The sequence below is a fragment of the Camellia sinensis genome, chromosome 6, assembly GCF_055761805.1.
Source record: "Camellia sinensis isolate YWXY chromosome 6, ASM5576180v1, whole genome shotgun sequence".
Lineage (NCBI taxonomy): Eukaryota > Viridiplantae > Streptophyta > Magnoliopsida > Ericales > Theaceae > Camellia > Camellia sinensis.
In genome coordinates, this window is record NC_138966.1 from 110,342,515 (window position 1) to 110,361,661 (window position 19,147).

The 19,147-nt window shown below is 39.0% G+C and overlaps 1 long non-coding RNA gene across 1 annotated transcript; it reads left to right on the plus strand.

Annotated features, from left to right (window-relative positions):
* Nucleotides 1–479: 479 nt before the first annotated feature.
* LOC145792359 (uncharacterized) lies at nt 480–18,685 on the plus strand. Its single transcript, XR_014331755.1, has 2 exons — nt 480–540; nt 18,392–18,685. It is a non-coding gene; the product is annotated as an uncharacterized LOC145792359 (long non-coding RNA).
* The last annotated feature ends 462 nt before the right edge of the window (nt 18,686–19,147 follow it).

Consider the following 19,147-nt stretch of genomic DNA (forward strand, 5'->3'; position numbering starts at 1 on the left):
CTCCACGCTCGCTCGAGCGACAAACATCTAGCTCGAGCGAAGGACTAAAAACCTGGGCAGCAACCACCTGCTCCCAATCACACCCAACCTGGAACGAACAAGTCCAAAACATTCTATAACTCAAATTTAAAGAATTGAAGGACAGAAACAAGTTCAAAACAACAACCGGAATCCACGGAACTAAGTCCGGATACTACAACCAAAAGAGAAAGAACCGGGATCGCTATATTTATTATTGTTATTAGGTTTCATATTTGTAATTCAGCTATTATGTCACTAATTTATTACCATTCCTTTGTTTTTATTGTCTAGTTTTGGCCATAAATCTCAGACATTGTTCTCAATGTATAGAACTTTCTGTCTTATTATATTTGGTTTCCTTCACCTTTTTGTTTCGGAACACATGAATAGTAGGAGTTCGATTTGTAGTTTTTTGGATAATTCCCCCCCTCAAAGTCTTTTTTTTTTTTTTGGTTTTTTCAGGTGTGACTGCTACTGTTTTGGAGTTTTGAAGACCATTAGAGCCTCATGGTTTTCATGGTGACTCACTTCCTCTCCCTCTCTCTCTCTCTAGCTAAAATCGAGTTAATTGCAATTAAAAGTACGGAATTGATGCAAAAGGCAGAGTACATGACATAGAATTTACCTTTGAATCACTGTAGATGATTCGAATGGGGTCACTGTGCTTCATTAAGGGAATTTTATACTTCTTTTGTAATTTTTTCTTTCACGGTCAAGTTTCAAGGTACAAAAAAAAAAAAAAAAAAACTAAGATAAGATGGTCCCAACAACTCCAAAAGAAAAAAATAGCAAATATTTTTCCCTAAAATGATGTGGTTTTAATACAAGATTATAGATGGCTACTAGAATGACATTATGTTGTTTTTCTGGTGTTTCACATATGCGTCGCCATAAAATATTCCTTGATTTTTTTTGTCCTTATAAATATCCACTATTCAAAAGGATATTTGATGATAGGCATGTTGATTAATTATGCATTATACGACAATATTCAGTCGCAATCAGCTCACACCAATGTGCTAAAAAGATATGTGATAAGCCTAGCAGCTAGCATAATTGGTTTAAAAACCAATGAATGAAAAGCAAAATAAGCCAGAGCGAGTTAATTTTTCTATGATTTTTTTAGCTTGTTTTCAATTATTGCTAATGCATAGTATTCTTTATCGGCCTTGTTTAATTTGGAATCCTTTTAAAGTTGTTGGTAGTGATTCTGAATGGACATCTATTGGTACAAGCTCACATGGGAGAAAATGGGAAATTGATATGGATTAAGCAAAGAAGAGAAAAGAAAAATGAAAATGAATGAAGAAAAATAAATGTAGGAAGGGGGGTGGCTGATTGTTTGTGTTTGCATTGACATTGTTAATTCTTCCTAAGTGGGTTTAATTTGTTTTATTTTTCTCTATTTGGTGTTAATTCTAAAAGTAGGTTTATATATGTTCTTCCTTAATGGGTTTAAATGTATTCTTTTAAAAATAAATGTGTTTTTAATGTTTAGAGATTTTACATGTTATGGTGGTTTGGTAGAATTTAATTGAGCTCATTACCATTGTTGAATGTGACAATGGAATGTGTGGAATGTGTAGAATTTAATTGAGCTCATTACCATATTTTCCCCTATTTGAAGAAAGAGTGAGATTCTTGGCTGTCCAAAAGTAAGATTGAATATGGTATGGTAATCTATCAAAAAAATAAACAAATAAAATTTGTATATGGTATGGAATATATGAGTTTAATATTTATAATATTTGTTTGACTTTTAGGATGGTTGGATTTATGTTGGAATAGTTGAAAGTCTTCTTCGTATGGAATTTTTTGATCAACATAGAGTTGGAACTTGGCCATCTAAGTTATGAGTGGACCAGTGCGAAACTTTTGCTCCGTGCTTTATATATATTTGCTACAAAACTTGGTTTTACAATGGAAATGCAGCTCCTAGGGACTAGTTTTCGATAGGATATTCAGACAATTTTAAGAAACTTTAGCAGAAATCAGCTTGCTTGGTTAGGTTTTTCAAAAAATACTTTCCCAAAAATTCTACTTTCTTGTTTTTCATTTTTTTTTTGTTTTTATTGAATTTTTTTAATATGTTAAGCAATTTTTTTACTTTTTAGACATAGCTAACATAAATATACCTAAAACGTAAAAAAATTGTGAAAAAAACCTTTTAAAAATTCACTAAATACTAAAAATACAAAAAAAAAAAAAGAGAAATCAGTACATTTTTTATTTTTATTTTTATGTATTTTTTAATATATTTTTTTCACAATTTTTTTACTTTTTAGATACATCTAAGTAAAGTGCATCTAAAAAAGTAAAAAAAAAATGTTTAAAATTTTAAAAATATTCACTAAAAACAAAAAAACACAAAAATCAAAAAACTCAGTTTTCAAAAAACTATCTAAAAAACCGAAACCAAACACACTGATTGGGATTTTTTTTCGGTGAATGGTCTAAAAATTTTGGAAATACTATGTAGAGGCTTGTAAGAAACTTTTCAAACATGTTGGGAAACAATGGAAAATGTATGGAAAATGCTCCCCACAAAATCATCTCTTTAGCTATACTCTTGAAGCATTTTTTCCCTTTTCAATTAGAGTTCTTACTACTTTTTAAATTATTTCGTATAGTTTTAATATGACATTTTTTTTGCTGAGGGTTGAGTGATGTTAGCCCTATATTTCTTTGCTTGAGTGTTTATTTTCGGCTTTTTGGGCATTTGGTTGTGATAGAATCACAAAAGTTAAGTATCACTCTATGAATGAGCTGAGTTTGGGTCTTTGCTAATTGTGATTTAATTTCCTATTTTCTGATATTATTTTGGTTCCTTGCCAATTGAATTCTAGACTTATGCTGCTGTGTTGATAATTTTTTTTGGTGTTCTATTTTGTTGGTGGTAGTAGAGGCTTTTTTGTAGCATTGATTTGGATTAGGCGAAGCCTCCTTTTATTTTGGAGAGGGAGTTGTATCTGGGGTTGAGCAAGGAATTCGTGAAATCTGTAATCCGATCCAGTCCAGTCCAATCCAATAGGTTTAGATTGGTTTTTTGAATCCGTGGTTTGGTTCCAGATTGAAAAATTAAAAATTTGTAGAACACAGATCGGTTCCGGATTGAACCCCACGGTCACGGTTCCGTATTGGAACCGATCTGTACCATATACAAATAGCCTATATTTATATTATACACCCTCACATAGTATCTTCTTTTATTCCATATAAAACCTAAACCCAAACCTAAACCTGCATAGTATCTTCTTTTATTGCTTTTATTTGTTTGTTTTTAGTTTTAATTTGTAATGGTCTAAATAAATATTTATGGTGGAACCCGTTTTCTTATGGTTGTTTAACTTATAGAGCAGTATGTCGCTATTATGGAAAGCAATGTTGTTATTGTGGAACTAATATTATGTTATGTTTATGTTTTTATGAAATTAAAATGTTCTATATTTTTTTGTTATTATTTAATTATGTGAATTTGTGGTCCTCAACCGATCCAATCCATGTTTAAATGGATTGGTTCCACGATTTAAACAGATTGGATTGGTTGCAATTTTTTAGGAACCGTAAATAACGGATTGTTCCTGGTTTTAGCTCAATTCGGACCAATCCGGACGATGCTCACCCCTTTGTATCATTGTCTTATTAACTATTTATGTTTAAATTTCTTTCTTTCCCTTATTTTAAAAAATTGACAGATTGGCTAGTCAAAACTTCCTCTTTGGCTTTTAAATCTAGAAACAACTAGCTTTCAATCAAAAGCTGGTACAACGCATGCTTGTTATTAGTTTATTTATTTACTTAGGCATAGGCGGGATAGAATAGGACTTGTTTTTAGCCTCAAAGCATGTCTTAGTTAGGTTACACAATTATTGTTGGGGCTATACCCATTCAATTTATTTTCTTGCAGGCCTGTAACATAATTTGATATCAATTTTTGACCATATCAGCAATTCAAATTTTGTTATTTCAACCGACTTATTTAACTATTATATGGACCTTTTTTGAAAACATAAAAGACCTTTGCACCAAAATTTTCTGCGCATTGGCTTCTCAATAGTCCACTTTGAAAGCTCATAAGTCTCAGTGAATTTCAAACCACAATTTAAAGTTTTTACAGCACCTAGCCTCATGTGTCATATTTATTTTAAGATAGGGTAAATTACAGTTTGCACCTCTGCACTTTACATCAAATCCCACTTTGGACCATACACATCAAATTATGACACTTAACCCCTTGCACTTTTGGTCAAGTGTTACTTTGGCTCTTCTGTTAGCCTCATTGTTAACTAAGATTAGTCACATGAAAAACATGTGAGGATAAATTACACTTTGCACCCCTGCACTTTACACAAAATCTCACTCTAGTCCCTACATATCAAAATTGTGACACTTATGTCACGGCCTTCGATTTTCCAAGCCAACCGTGCGACCTTAGATGCTTATCAACCTACTTTGTTGGACCTAAGTCAGCCTTCCTCACTCAACCACACTAACTAAAACACAAAGTTTAGGTGGAAGAATGTATCCACTATACGAGTATAGTTGTGTACAAAGCTTTACAAGGCTCTCACCCTCACAAGTGCTTTACTCTTAGAGCTCTCTTGGATCTCCTCTCTTGGATCCCCTACAAATGAGAGTCCTCCCCTTTTATAGCCATCCACCTCCTCTATGGATGGCTAGGATCATTTTGATCCAAGGGCTACAAGCTGTCCTCTAGAACCCTCCATAGAAATATCTAGGACAACTACCCTTCTACTACCTTCTAGAATTCTCTATACTAGTGTAGTACATGGTAGGCTTCTCCATTATATTCTACGATGTTCCAGACCCATCCAGACTCTTCTGGACCCTCCAAGGTTCTTCCACCATATTCCAGAATCTTTTAGGCCACTCTGGACCCTTCCACCAGGTTTTAGAGCCTTCCAGCATACTTTAGCTCGTTCTCACACCTTTCGGAACCTTCCAACGCCGTTGGCACACTTCAAATGTCACGCCCTCAAAATAATAACATTGAACTCATCAATAAAGACATACATTGATATATAAAAGTTCCACATTCTTCTATTCATCAGAGTTTCATTACAAAAAGTATTACATGTTAACAACAAAAGCAAATGCCCTAAGGGCTCACAGCTTTCCAAGTTAACACTTGGTTACAAACAAAAGAGTGCTAACTCATTTACACATTTAGCCCTTGGCCTGAATATACATGTAATATCTCAAAAGAAAGTAAACAACAAAAGTCTGCCTGCCTCTAGCCTCCCAAACTACGTCCTTGGAGGTGGCATGCTACCTGTACCTGAAAATGATATTCCCATATAGGGTGAGCCACAGCCCAGTAGAAATACACTAAACCAAATATGAACAATGACTAACAGATTAGCAGTTGATAGATGGCCAACACCGAATCCATTCACTTGTTTACTTTACAGTTCACTTTTCATTTCTTTGCAACTCTCAATACATAACTATGGCTCAGAACCTGGCCATCAACTTATATGAGACCGTAACTCATATTAAAAATTTTTCCCACTTTCATAATAGATATGCATACTAGCTATATCAACACATCAACAGACAAGCATATGAGCTATATCACACTTCCAATGACAAGCATACGAGCTATATCACACTTCCAATGACAAGCATATGAGCTGTGTCAACACATCACTAGATAAGCATATGAGCTCTATCTATGGAGTCCATCCCCTATCTTCTCCCAACAACATCCGGTTTAGAGGTCCATCCCCTATCATCCCCTAAACCGTGGAGTACATCCCCTATCTCCTCCAACTCAACATAATGCATATAAACAACAATTATACACATCATCAATCAATACATAACATTTAATGTATTCATTCAACTGTCATACTCAATAACACATTCCAGTGATTAGTTTTAGTTTGCCTAATCATCATGCATTGTCTACAACAATCAAGACTATCCTCCACCGATAGCCCAAAGCAGTTATTTCTATACAGAATATAAATGCAACAAATGGATATATAATCAACATATTCAACTAGGTGAGTGATATAAAATCCAACTACACCCTTTAATCCCATACATTCCCAATCTCAACATTTCCATTTCAATTCCTCATTTCTCACAATTAATTTTACAAATTAATTAACCAATGTAATTAGGGCATTTTCCATAATTAACATTACAACCCTTAGGTTCCATTTTCATCAATGCCTCAACATTTATACCATTTCTCCATGCCAAACATGCATCTAGGTTTATCATAACTGAAAACCCAACTTTTGCAAAACTTTACACAAAGGCCCAAAGTTTTCCCAAAATCACACAATAACTCCCAACGTATCAAAATGCTAAAATTTAAAGACAAAACTCATAAAGAGGAGTAGGGTATCCCTACCTCAAATGGTGACACCCAACCAAGAAGATGAAGAAAACGGAAGTGCTCCAAATCACAAATTTTTCGGATCAAAAGTTAGCCCTCGACGATCAACAACTTTTTTGTAAAGGCCAAAGGTGAGCAAATCACTCCTACTAGATCAATACTTAGAGAGAAGGTAGAGCTCTAGAGTGAGAAGCTCAACAATGGTGTTTTTGGAAAAGTATGAGAGAGAAGAGAAGTGGAAAAAGTGATTTTAAAAGTCAAAACACGGAGCTTTAACCCAGTCGCCCCGCTCGAGCGGCCAAACCCCAGCTCGAGCGTCACTCACAGACTCCCGCTCGAGCGGCGGATGCATACTCCCAGCACTTTTACAGAACCAAGTCCCTGCTCGAGCGTCCCACTCCCCGCTCGAGCGCAACACACAAACTCCCGCTCGAGCGGACAGCCCTGCAGAGAAAATACTGGAAGGGTGATTTTCCCGCTCGAGCGGACAGGCCAAAATTTGGGCAACTACACTTGGTTCCTAAGCTTAACCAATCTGTTTCACACCTGCCCAACACAACCCAAGACTCAAATACAAAGAGTGAAGGATGTAAACAAGATGTACACAACAACCAATGACAAGGGAAACCGGGATCGCTATATCAAACGCTGCTCTTTGTGTCACAAAAATTCTCGGGGCGTGACACTTAGTTCCCTAAAGGATAACTTCTGTTAGCCTCACTATTAATAGAAGGGCCAATGTGACACTTGACCAAAAGTGAGGGGGTTAAGTGTCACAATTTGATGTGTAGGGACTAAAATGAGATTTTGTGCAAAGTGCAGGGGTGCAAAGTGTAATTTACCCTTAAAGATAAGATGGACCACTTTTGACTTCAAATAAAGAGGTTTATCAATGTATATGTAGGCTTTTGTGAAGTATTAGTTGAGGTTGATAATGTCTTTATTTGTATCGGGGATTCTTATATTTGGCTTTGAAGAATTGTGGATATTTAGTTATAGAGATTTAAACTATATGGGCTTCATTGGTTTTGTGCGTGTCTTTGTGTGACTTCATTTGCCCCTTGAGAAATTACGTACTTTCGATTTTTTTATTTTATTTTATTTTTTTAAATCTTGCTTAAAAAGAGAAAAGAATAGTTGGCCAACGTTGTGGTGTGTTTTTCTATACCTATCACGTGAATCTTCTTCTTGATATTTGCCTTTTTCTTATAGGTTTTGAGTCTTGAAACTTTGTTGTGGTCTACTCTGAAGTTAATGATGCTTTTGAGTGTTTCTTTTTTTTTTTTTTTTTTCCAAATAAACGTCTCTTTGCAATTGTATGTTTCATAAGAAAATACAATCGTGCTGAGCACTAATTGGCCATATTTGATTCACAAGACTAATAGTGAAGGTATTAAAATCTCAACAAATTAGTGTGGTATTCACTATCTAATTGGATTAGTAGGATAAATTATCCCCTTGTCTATTGTTTGATTTGCATTGGATAAGAACACATATGAATGTAGGATTACAACTATATTTATCTTCTTTTCCAATCTTACCCTTCATCAATGTTTCTTCAGAGTCTTTACTTTATCAAAATTTCTTCGTAAATGTGGTTTTGAAAAAAATTATAAATAAATAAATAAAATCAAAATAAAAAGGCCATGTTTGGTTTGTTTTTTTATTTTTTTTAAATATAAACTAATTTGATAAAATAAATATCAAAAAATATTTTTAAATTTTTGAAACATATTTTTAGCCTTCTAAAATATAAAATTATATAAAAATAATAAGTGTTTTAATTTTTAGTCAAGGGTAAAAGAATCCCTTTATTTTATTTTCCAACTCAGGATATATAATCCCACCCCTACCCCATTATTAATAATTCTACAAATTTGTTGGATTAATTATCAATTGGATTAATAATCCTAAAACAAAATTTCAAAACAAGCACAGGATTATTGGGCTCACGGATTAATAATCCCAATCCCGTGCTGTAATCTTGTCAATCAAACATGCCCATTAGGTACACAACCATATTGAGTGTTTTTTTCATGAAGTCAAACATCATCTATGTATTGATTTTTTGTTGTTATAGAGCATTATTGGACCTCATCAATTTAATTGAACATGTAATGCTAAGAAATAACATGGGTACTAGTTTTACTTTTTCCCAAATGCAAGTTAACATGTGATCAAAGAATTGAAGAATTTTAACTATTGGCAATTTCTTTTCATATGAAAGTTACATCTTTGTTGATGGGATAGTTTTTGAACAATCACATTCCCTTTGGGAAAAGAAAAAGAAAAAGAAAAAGAAAAAGCAAATCCTTATCGAACAAATTTAGCTTTTGTTTAATTGTTTGCTTGGGTTCGATTTATGCAGAATTCAAAATTAGTATATCAACCTTTGTTCCATCATCTAATGAACAAATAAAAATTACTTTTATTAAGTTCTGGTGTGAAATCCTAACCCGTGAGCGATGTAGTGTAACGCCCTCAAAATAAGAACATTAAACCCAACAAATAAGACAAGCATTGATATGTAAAAGTTCCACATTCTTCCATTTATCAGAATTCCATTACATAAGTATTGCATGTTAACAACAAAAGCAAATGCCCTAAGGGCATACAGCTTTCAAAGTTAACACTTGGTTACAACAAAAGAGTACTAACTCATACACATTAAGCCCTTGGCTTGAATTTACATGTAATACATCAAAAAGTAAACGACAAAAGTATGTCCGCCTCTAGCCTCCCAAGCTATGTCCTTGGAGGTGGCATGCTACCTGTACCTGAAAATGATATTCCCATATAGGGTGAGCCACAACCCAGTAGAAATACACTAAACCAACCATGAACAATGACTAAAAGATTAGCAATTGATAGATGGCCAACACAGATACATTCACATAAATCACATATTTATGTCAACCGACTCATAAGTCCAAGTTACTTTTCATTTTGCCTTTTTCAACAGATAAGCATGTTAGCTCTATCGTTATTTCAACAGATATGTATAGAAACTATATCCCACATTTACAGATAAGCATATGAGCTATATCCACATTCCCAACAGATATGTATAACAACAATATCCCACATTCACAGACAAGCATAAAAGCTATATCCACACTTCTCTAGACAAGCATATGAGCTGTATCTACGGAGTTCATCCCCTATCTTCTCCCAACACTATCCGGTTTAGAGGTACATCCCCTATCTTCCCCTAAACCGCGGAGTACATCCCCCATCTCCTCCTCTACACATAACGTATACAAACACATTGGTTCTATATACAATCACTCAATACAAATAATTAATGTATTCTATCAACCGTCAAATTCCATGACACATTCCATTGATTAGTTTCCGTTTGCCTAATCATCATGCATTGTCTACAACAATCACGACTATCCTCCACCGATAGCCCAAAGCAGTTATTTCTAAACAGAAAATAAATGCACAATGGATATTCAATCAACATTTCATTTCCTCATTTCTCACAATTAATTATCCCAATTAATCAAACAATATAATTAGGTCGTTATCCATAATTACCATTTCAGCCCTTAGGTCCCATTTTCATCAATGATTCAACATTTATTCCATTTCTCTATGCCAAACATGCATCTAGGTTTATTATGAATAAAATCCCAACTTTTGTAAAATTGCACAAAAGCCCCAAACCTTTACCAAATTACCAAACCAACCCCAACATCTCAAAATACTAAAATTTAAAGACAAAATCCATAGAGAGGAGTAGGATATCCCTACCTCGAAGTTTGAGCCAAAAAGGAGATGAAGACTCGAAGATCAACGTGTTCCAAAACCCAACTTTTTCAGATTAAAACGAAGCTCTCAACGCCCTCTATCTTTTTAACAAAGGCCCTAGGCTAGATTCACACTCTAGGGAGATCAATTCTTAGAGAGAGTGTAGGTTTAGAGAGAGAGAGTCTCGGATCTAGGGTTTGATCAAAAAAAGAAATGAAAAAGTGATGTTCAAAAACGCTACTGTCCGCTGATATAAAACACGCTCGCTCGAGCGAAGACTTGGTCGCTCGAGCGACCAGACACAGAAAACTCTCGCTCGAGCCAAGAAGTACTCGCTCGAGCCAAAAACTCAAACCTTCAGGTCTGCAACCAGAAGCACGCTCGAGCGACATACCTCTCGCTCAAGCGAAGAACAAACCCAGACCGCTCGAGCCAAGAAAAGCTCGCTCGAGCCAAGAAATACAACTCTCAGGTCCAGAACCAAACGCCATCACTCGCTCGAGCGAAGCCACTCTGGCTCGACCCACCAGACACAAACTCAACTCTCGCTCGAGCGACCAACTCCTCGCTCGAGCGAAGGTCCAAAAATCTGGGCAGCAACACTAGGCTCCCAAACACAACCAACCTGTAACGAACCTGCCCAACACATCCTATAACTCAATATACAAAGTAAAGAGGATGCAAACAAGATAATAAACAACTACCAACATCCACGGACACATGTCCGGATCACTGAACAACAAGGGTAAACCCGGGATCGCTATAACCTCCCCCCCTTAAAGAATTTCGTCCCCGAAATTAAGCACAAGTTTTCAAAAAACAAGTTTTCCTCCATTTTAAACAATGTTACACTAACATTCAACAATTCGACCCATTACCGGTCATCCCATCTCTCTAATAAGAGGCATTTCACAATATGTAAACAACATATGTACTTTCAACATGCATCAACATTACGCATAATCTTTCCAATTTCAACAATATATTCAACATATATAATGTTACATTCAACTTCCATATGAGGCAAGTTCCAAAACATACTTCCAATAAACAAAACATTTTCAATGTTTCACAACTTAAGGCATATATAAAAGCTCTTAAGTTCAACAACATTTAATTACAAGATTACATATCAACAAACAAGTCCGGATATTTCTCTCAGACTTCCAACTCACGTTCCCAAGTGGCTTCCTCCACTCCGTGATGTTTCCACAAGACTTTCACCAAAGGAATGGTCTTGCCGCGCAGGACCTGATCCCGCCTATCCAAGACCCGAACCGGTCTCTCCTCATACGAGGCATCCTCATCTACCTCTAAATCGGTCCAATCCAACACATGTGATGGATCTGGCTCATACTTCCGAAGCATACTCACATGAAACACGTCATGCACTCCGGACAACTGCGGCGGTAAGGCTAACCGATAAGCAACCTCGCCAATCCTCTCAAGAATCTCAAAAGGACCAATAAACCGAGGGGATAACTTCTCACTCTTCCCAAATCTCATCAAGCCTCGCCTAGATGATATCTTCAGAAAGACATGATCACCTACCTCAAACGCCAAAGGTCTCCTCCTACGGTCGGCATAACTCTTTTGTCGACTCTGGGCTGTAACAAGCCTCCTACGGATAAGCTCAACTTTCTCCGTCGTCTCCCTAACCAACTCCGGACCCAACAAAGGTGCAACACCCACCTCGGCCCAACAAACTGGAGACCTACACGGTCGGCCATACAAGGCCTCAAACGGTGCCATACCGATGCTAGACTGAAAACTATTGTTGTAGGCAAACTCTACCAATGGCAAGTGCCTCTCCCATGTCCCACTGAAGTCCAGGACACAACCCCGAAGCATATCCTCGAGGATCTGAATAGTACGCTCGGACTGCCCGTTAGTCTGAGGATGATAAGCCGTACTAAAGGTCAACTTAGTGCCCAGGGCACTCTGCAAACTCTGCCACAACCTAGCAGTAAAACGAGGATCTCTATCTGAGATGATCGTCACTGGGACCCCGTGCAATCTCACTACATCCCGAATATACAAGTCGGCAAGATGATCTACCGAATCTCTCACGCGCATAGAAATGAAGTGCGCCGACTTAGTCAACCGGTCTACAACCACCCAAATAGCATCACTACCCCGCTGTGTCCTCGAAAGACCCACAACGAAGTCCATAGTGACATGTTCCCACTTCCACTCGGCAATAGGCAAGGGTTGCAACAAACCCGCTGGCCTCTGATGCTCGGCCTTCACTTGCCGGCAAGTAAGGCACTTCGATATGAAAACCGCCACATCTCTCTTCATACCCCGCCACCAAAACTGGCGACCCAAATCCTGATACATCTTCGTACCTCCCGGATGCACCGCAAGGCGCGAATGATGAAACTCTCGAAGTACTTCCTCTCGGCAAGACTCCGGTACAAACAAACGGTCTCGGTATCTCACACTCAGGTCGGGATACACCATCAAACCCTTCTCAACTTTCCCACTGGAGATCTTCTCTCGGAGGGATTCTACCTCAAGGTCACCTCTCTGTGCCTCTAACACTCTAGTCACAAGTGTAGGCTGCGCAACAACAGAAAACAAGGCCGCAGCCTCAACAGATTCGCCCAGTAGCAAATCAAACTCGCCAAGTGCTCCCAACATCTCCCATTCCCGGATGGCTATACAAGTTACATCACTAATGGTAGTGCCTCCAAATTTTCAAGAATACCTCGAACCTCTCACCATAAAGGTAGTGCCTCCAAATTTTTAAGGCAAAGATCACTGCTGCTAACTCTAGGTCGTGTGTAGGGTAATTTTTCTCGTGCATTTTCAACTGACGTGAGCCATAAGCTACCACCTTCCCCTCTTGCATTAACACACAACCCAAACCCTCTCGTGAGGCATCACAATAAACCGCATAACCCAACTCTCTCTCCGGAATAATCAACACCGGAGCGGTGGTCAATCTAACTTTCAGCTCTTGGAACGACTTTTCACAAGTCTCACTCCACACAAACTTGACTCCCTTCCGAGTCAGTCTAGTCAACGGTGACGCTAGCCTGGAGAAATCTTTCACAAACCGACGGTAATACCCAGCCAATCCCAGAAAACTGCGGATCTCAAACACACTCTTAGGTTGTGCCCAATCTTGCACTGCCTCAACCTTGGATGTATCAACAGACATCCCTTCCCCGGATACCACGTGGCCTAAGAATTTGACTTCCCTCAGCCAGAACTCACACTTCCCAAACTTGGCATACAGCCTATGGGCTTTAAGCAACTCAAGCACCACTCTCAAGTGTTCCTCATGCTCCTCCTCTGAAAGCGAATAGATAAGGATGTCGTCCATGAAGACGACTACAAATCGGTCTATCTCTCGGTGAGGTGGCAAACTAACAAGATCTTCGGGAAAGACATCCGAATACTCACAAACCACCCTCGGCAACTCAAGCTGGGTCTCACCACCCTCACCACTCTCAAAGCTGGCAAGTCGACTACTAAGCTCACTTCGCCCTCGCGAATCATACCCCGGTGGCAAAATACTACCAACCCGGTCTCCCAAGAAATGGAACCACTCCCCGCTCAAGGTACATAACGTGACCCTCTGGCGGTAGCAATCGATAACAGCCCGGTATGACGATAGCCAGTCCATACCCAAAATAACATCAAAACCCTTCATGGGCATGACAACAAACGGAAAAGGAAGCCTATAGTCAGCGACCTCTATATCACATCCCCTAACACCCTGTTTCAGGATCAACTCACCACCCAAAGGCGATACCACACAAATAGGAGATGCTAACTGTGCTAACTCCAATTCCAAAACAGATGCAAATGCAGCAGATACAAAAGAATGAGATGCACCCGTGTCTATCAACACACTAGCAACCGAGTTGCAAAACAGAAAAGTACCTCTCACTACTGATGGAGCCGGTACTAAATCTTGCGCGGTAACAGCATACACGCGCCCCGTAGGCCCCTGGTCTACCTGCTCACCTCTCGGAGCAAAAAGACTGCTGCACAGACTGGGATGACGAAGCTCCCGGATTGGCCCTCGAGGCCTGCATAGACTGAGCTGGCTGAAAACCCTGCGTCTGCCTAGAACCAGACGCTCCCGAAGTGGCACTCAACTGCGAGCAAAACCTCTTCAGGTGCCCAGGCTGTCCACACTGATAACAAGACAAGGGCTGCCCCCTGCCCAAACTCTGACTCTGCGGTCTAGCTGAAAAAGAAGCAGCTCTCTGACCTCCACCCTTCTGCGGGCAAACGGAAACCTTGTGACCCAGCTGGCCACACTTGTAACAGGTGAAATCCCCCTGACCACCTCTCCCGGAGCCTGCACTCGGCACTGGGAAGGTCGATCTAGCAACACCACCCTGCGACTGCTGAGGGTTAGAACCCCTCTGCCTACTGCCATCACCCTGGCCTTCTTGGCTCCTCTTGGAGCCTCTCTGCCCCTCATCCTCCTCCTGCATCATGAGCTCCATATGAGCTGCAGCGTCCACTAGGTGTCTATACTGCCGGATGTAAGACCCACCAACCCTCAACTTGAGGCCCCGCCTCAACTTCCGCTCAAACTCATAGCAACGGCGTTCCTCAGACGCTACCAGTTCAGGTGCGAACCTGGACAGACTAGTAAAGGTAGCCTCAAACTCGGCTACTGACAAGCCCTGCTGATTAAGCCGACTAAACTAGTCCCTCAGCTTCTCCCTAGCTGCTGCAGACAAAAACCTCTCCTGAAAAGCATTCACAAACGCCTCCCAAGTACCACCAACATGAACCTTCTCGTACTTCCACCATTGACCCGCATCTCCCTTCAGTTGGAAAGATGCCAAGGTCACTTTCAGTGCTCCGTCCTTGATGCCAAGCATCTTGAATGTCTTACTCATTTGCTCTAGCCACTCATCAGCCTTCAGTGGCTCCTTCGGATCCCCGATAAACTCATCCGGATTAGACCGGAAAAACTCCCTCTTCAAGAAAGAAGGCCCTGCCTCAGCTGCCTGATTCCCAGCTCTAAGAATACCCAAAGCTCCTGCTATCTCTCTGGCTAAGGCACCCATGGCCTGCTGACCCACCGGCTCGGCCACATTGGCCTGGCCAACTCCCTCCTGCACTGCTGGAATCTCACCAGGTAATGGTACTTCCTGCCTCGCAGGTCTACCACGCCTAGCACCTCTTCCTTGTCCTGACATCCTAATAAAGGTAACACAGAACATTAGCACATTCACAAATGTGCCGAAACTAAACACTCACGTCCTAAGGCATGGACAACTGTAATTCACTCCACATAAGCACATCAACACATAAGCACTTACGAATTTCATTTCCGGATAATGATAGTCCCGAGGCGTTACTAGAGTTCCGGTTAGAAACAGCATTGATCAAGTGCTTTTCCAACAAGACTCCCAGAAACCCAAGGATCCAATCAACATCCTAGAAACTAAATCCCATACCCACATAGTCACATAAGCATGTTATCAATTAAGCACGTAGCATATAACACTACATCTAAGTCTCTATCAAGCGAGACAAACCCATTGTGATCCTAATCACTTCCCACGTACCCAAAGTATTCGAACCCGGTACGCTCTGATACCAAGTTGTAACGCCCTCAAAATAATAACATTAAACCCAACAAATAAGACAAGCATTGATATGTAAAAGTTCCACATTCTTTCATTTATCAGAATTCCATTACATAAGTATTACATGTTAAAAACAAAAGCAAATGCCCTAAGGGCTTTCAGCTTTCCAACTTAACACTTGGTTACAACAAAAGAGTACTAACTCATACACATTAAGCCCTTGGCTTGAATTTACATGTAATACATCAAAAAGTAAATGACAAAAGTATGTCCGCCTCTAGCCTCCCAAGCTATGTCCTTGGAGGTGGCATGCTACCTGTACCTGAAAATGATATTCCCATATAGGGTGAGCCACAGCCTAGTAGAAATACACTAAACCAACCATGAACAATGACTAAAAGATTAGCAATTGATAGATGGCCAACACAGATACATTCACATAAATCACATATTTATGTCAACCGACTCATAAGTCCAAGTTACTTTTCATTTTGCCTTTTTCAACAGATAAGCATGTTAGCTCTATCGTTATTTCAACAGATATGTATAGAAACTATATCCCACATTTACAGATAAGCATATGAGCTATATCCACATTCCCAACAGATATGTATAACAACAATATCCCACATTCACAGACAAGCATAAAAGCTATATCCACACTTCTCTAGACAAGCATATGAGCTGTATCTACGGAGTTCATCCCCTATCTTCTCCCAACACTATCTGGTTTAGAGGTACATCCCCTATCTTCCCCTAAACCGCGGAGTACATCCCCCATCTCCTCCTCTACACATAACGTATACAAACACATTGGTTCTATAGACAATCACTCAATACAAATAATTAATGTATTCTATCAACCGTCAAATTCCATGACACATTCCATTGATTAGTTTCCGTTTGCCTAATCATCATGCATTGTCTACAACAATCACGACTATCCTCCACCGATAGCCCAAAGCAGTTATTTCTAAACAGAAAATAAATGCACAATGGATATTCAATCAACATTTCATTTCCTCATTTCTCACAATTAATTATCCCAATTAATCAAACAATGTAATTAGGTCGTTATCCATAATTACCATTTCAGCCCTTAGGTCCCATTTTCATCAATGATTCAACATTTATTCCATTTCTCTATGCCAAACATGCATCTAGGTTTATTATGAATAAAATCCCAACTTTTGTAAAATTGCACAAAAGCCCCAAACCTTTACCAAATTACCAAACCAACCCCAACATCTCAAAATACTAAAATTTAAAGACAAAATCCATAGAGAGGAGTAGGATATCCCTACCTCGAAGTTTGAGCCAAAAAGGAGATGAAGACTCGAAGATCAACGTGTTCCAAAACCCAACTTTTTCAGATTAAAACGAAGCTCTCAACGCCCTCTATCTTTTTAACAAAGGCCCTAGGCTAGATTCACACTCTAGGGAGATCAATTCTTAGAGAGAGTGTAGGTTTAGAGAGAGAGAGTCTCGGATCTAGGGTTTGATCAAAAAAAGAAATGAAAAAGTGATGTTCAAAAACGCTACTGTCCGCTGATATAAAACACGCTCGCTCGAGCGAAGACTTGGTCGCTCGAGCGACCAGACACAGAAAACTCTCGCTCGAGCCAAGAAGTACTCGCTCGAGCCAAAAACTCAAACCTTCAGGTCTGCAACCAGAAGCACGCTCGAGCGACATACCTCTCGCTCGAGCGAAGAACAAACCCAGACCGCTCGAGCCAAGAAAAGCTCGCTCGAGCCAAGAAATACAACTCTCAGGTCCAGAACCAAACGCCATCACTCGCTCGAGCGAAGCCACTCTGGCTCGACCCACCAGACACAAACTCAACTCTCGCTCGAGCGACCAACTCCTCGCTCGAGCGAAGGTCCAAAAATCTGGGCTGCAACACTAGGCTCCCAAACACAACCAACCTGTAACGAACCTGCCCAACACATCCTATAACTCAATATACAAAGTAAAGAGGATGCAAACAAGATAATAAACAACTACCAACATCCACGGACACATGTCCGGATCACTGAACAACAAGGGTAAACCCGGGATCGCTATATGTAGAATGGAGTTTTGACCCATGAGTGCAATTTGGAGAATCATTTATTGACCATGTGTTTTATTTATTTATTTTCCCTTTTGTGTCATTTCTTGGCTCTTTATTTTTGCTTTGTTCTATTTTTTCTCATTTGATTTTTTTTCTCTTGATATTTCTTTTATTTAGTTTAAAAAGGAGTAAATAGTGATGAGTGACCAAACTTTTGTTTTGTCATTTTTTTTCTTATCAAATGAACGTCTTTGAATTAGATTTTCAAAGGAAAACAAGATGAAAGGGAAAGTGGTAGTTATATATGTCATTGTTATGTGTATAGTGAATGAAGTGAATAAAAGTTATTGGAAGTCTATAATGAATTACTTATTTTTGAAGAAAAGGAATGAAGATTATAGTTCCAACAGTAAAAAACAAACAATTCATTGCATTGTTGAGTCTTCCACAGTGGCCCCAAGTTCCAATAATTAGAAAAACTTGGAACATTTTCCTAGAAAAAAGCTTAGAATAGTTGAATGTGTCAGGTTGATTTGTGTTGAGGAATTTTCATTTGACAGAGTGATAAAAACATATCAAGCAATAGTTTAGATTTTTAATCATTGTGGGATTTGTGAAAACAGGATGAAGAGAAATGGTGTGCAAGAAGATCAGAGATTATGATTAGGAGAGGTTGTTGAAGGAGCATTAGAAGAAGCTTGACGACATCAATTTAGGCATTAAATAAGCACAAAGTGCATGTGATTTCTTAGATTTGCAAATGTAATTTTGTATTATTTTGTCTTTGCAAATTAACTTCATGACTCCTCAATGATGAGCTTCTGGAATGGGTTATGATTCTTGGCAATAGTTTCCCTATAACCAGTTGTATTGTATTGACAATGTTTATGATTTATTCAAAATGAGTTTTGACCCTTCTTTTTTTCATTTTTTTAGTTGGTATTGTAAACAGTTGCATGGGTTTTGATAATCTTGTTTGTATTTGTTAATGTATTTTGTGTTATCCTATATCTAGTGTCCTCACCAATTAAGTGTGAGGCTGTGTTTTGATATTCGTAAATCTCTTTGAAAATTGGTTGAGATTGCATTAGGCCAAGTAGGAATGGCAATTTGAAACCGGCCCGACGGGGACCCAATCCCGATTTGAATGGTTTTTTCTCGAAAAATATTCCCGACGGGACGGGGATGGTATTTAAAAATTAATCCCCGATTAATTTCGGGCCGGGGACGGTGACAAGTAGCTAGGTCCTGGCCTCAGCTCGGCCCTGGTCCGTTTGTCCCCGACGCAACATATATATCTATATATAAAATACTTTCTATATGGTCTGTTTATGTGTCTCTCTCTCTCTCATTTCATTCATATCTACACACTCTCTCTT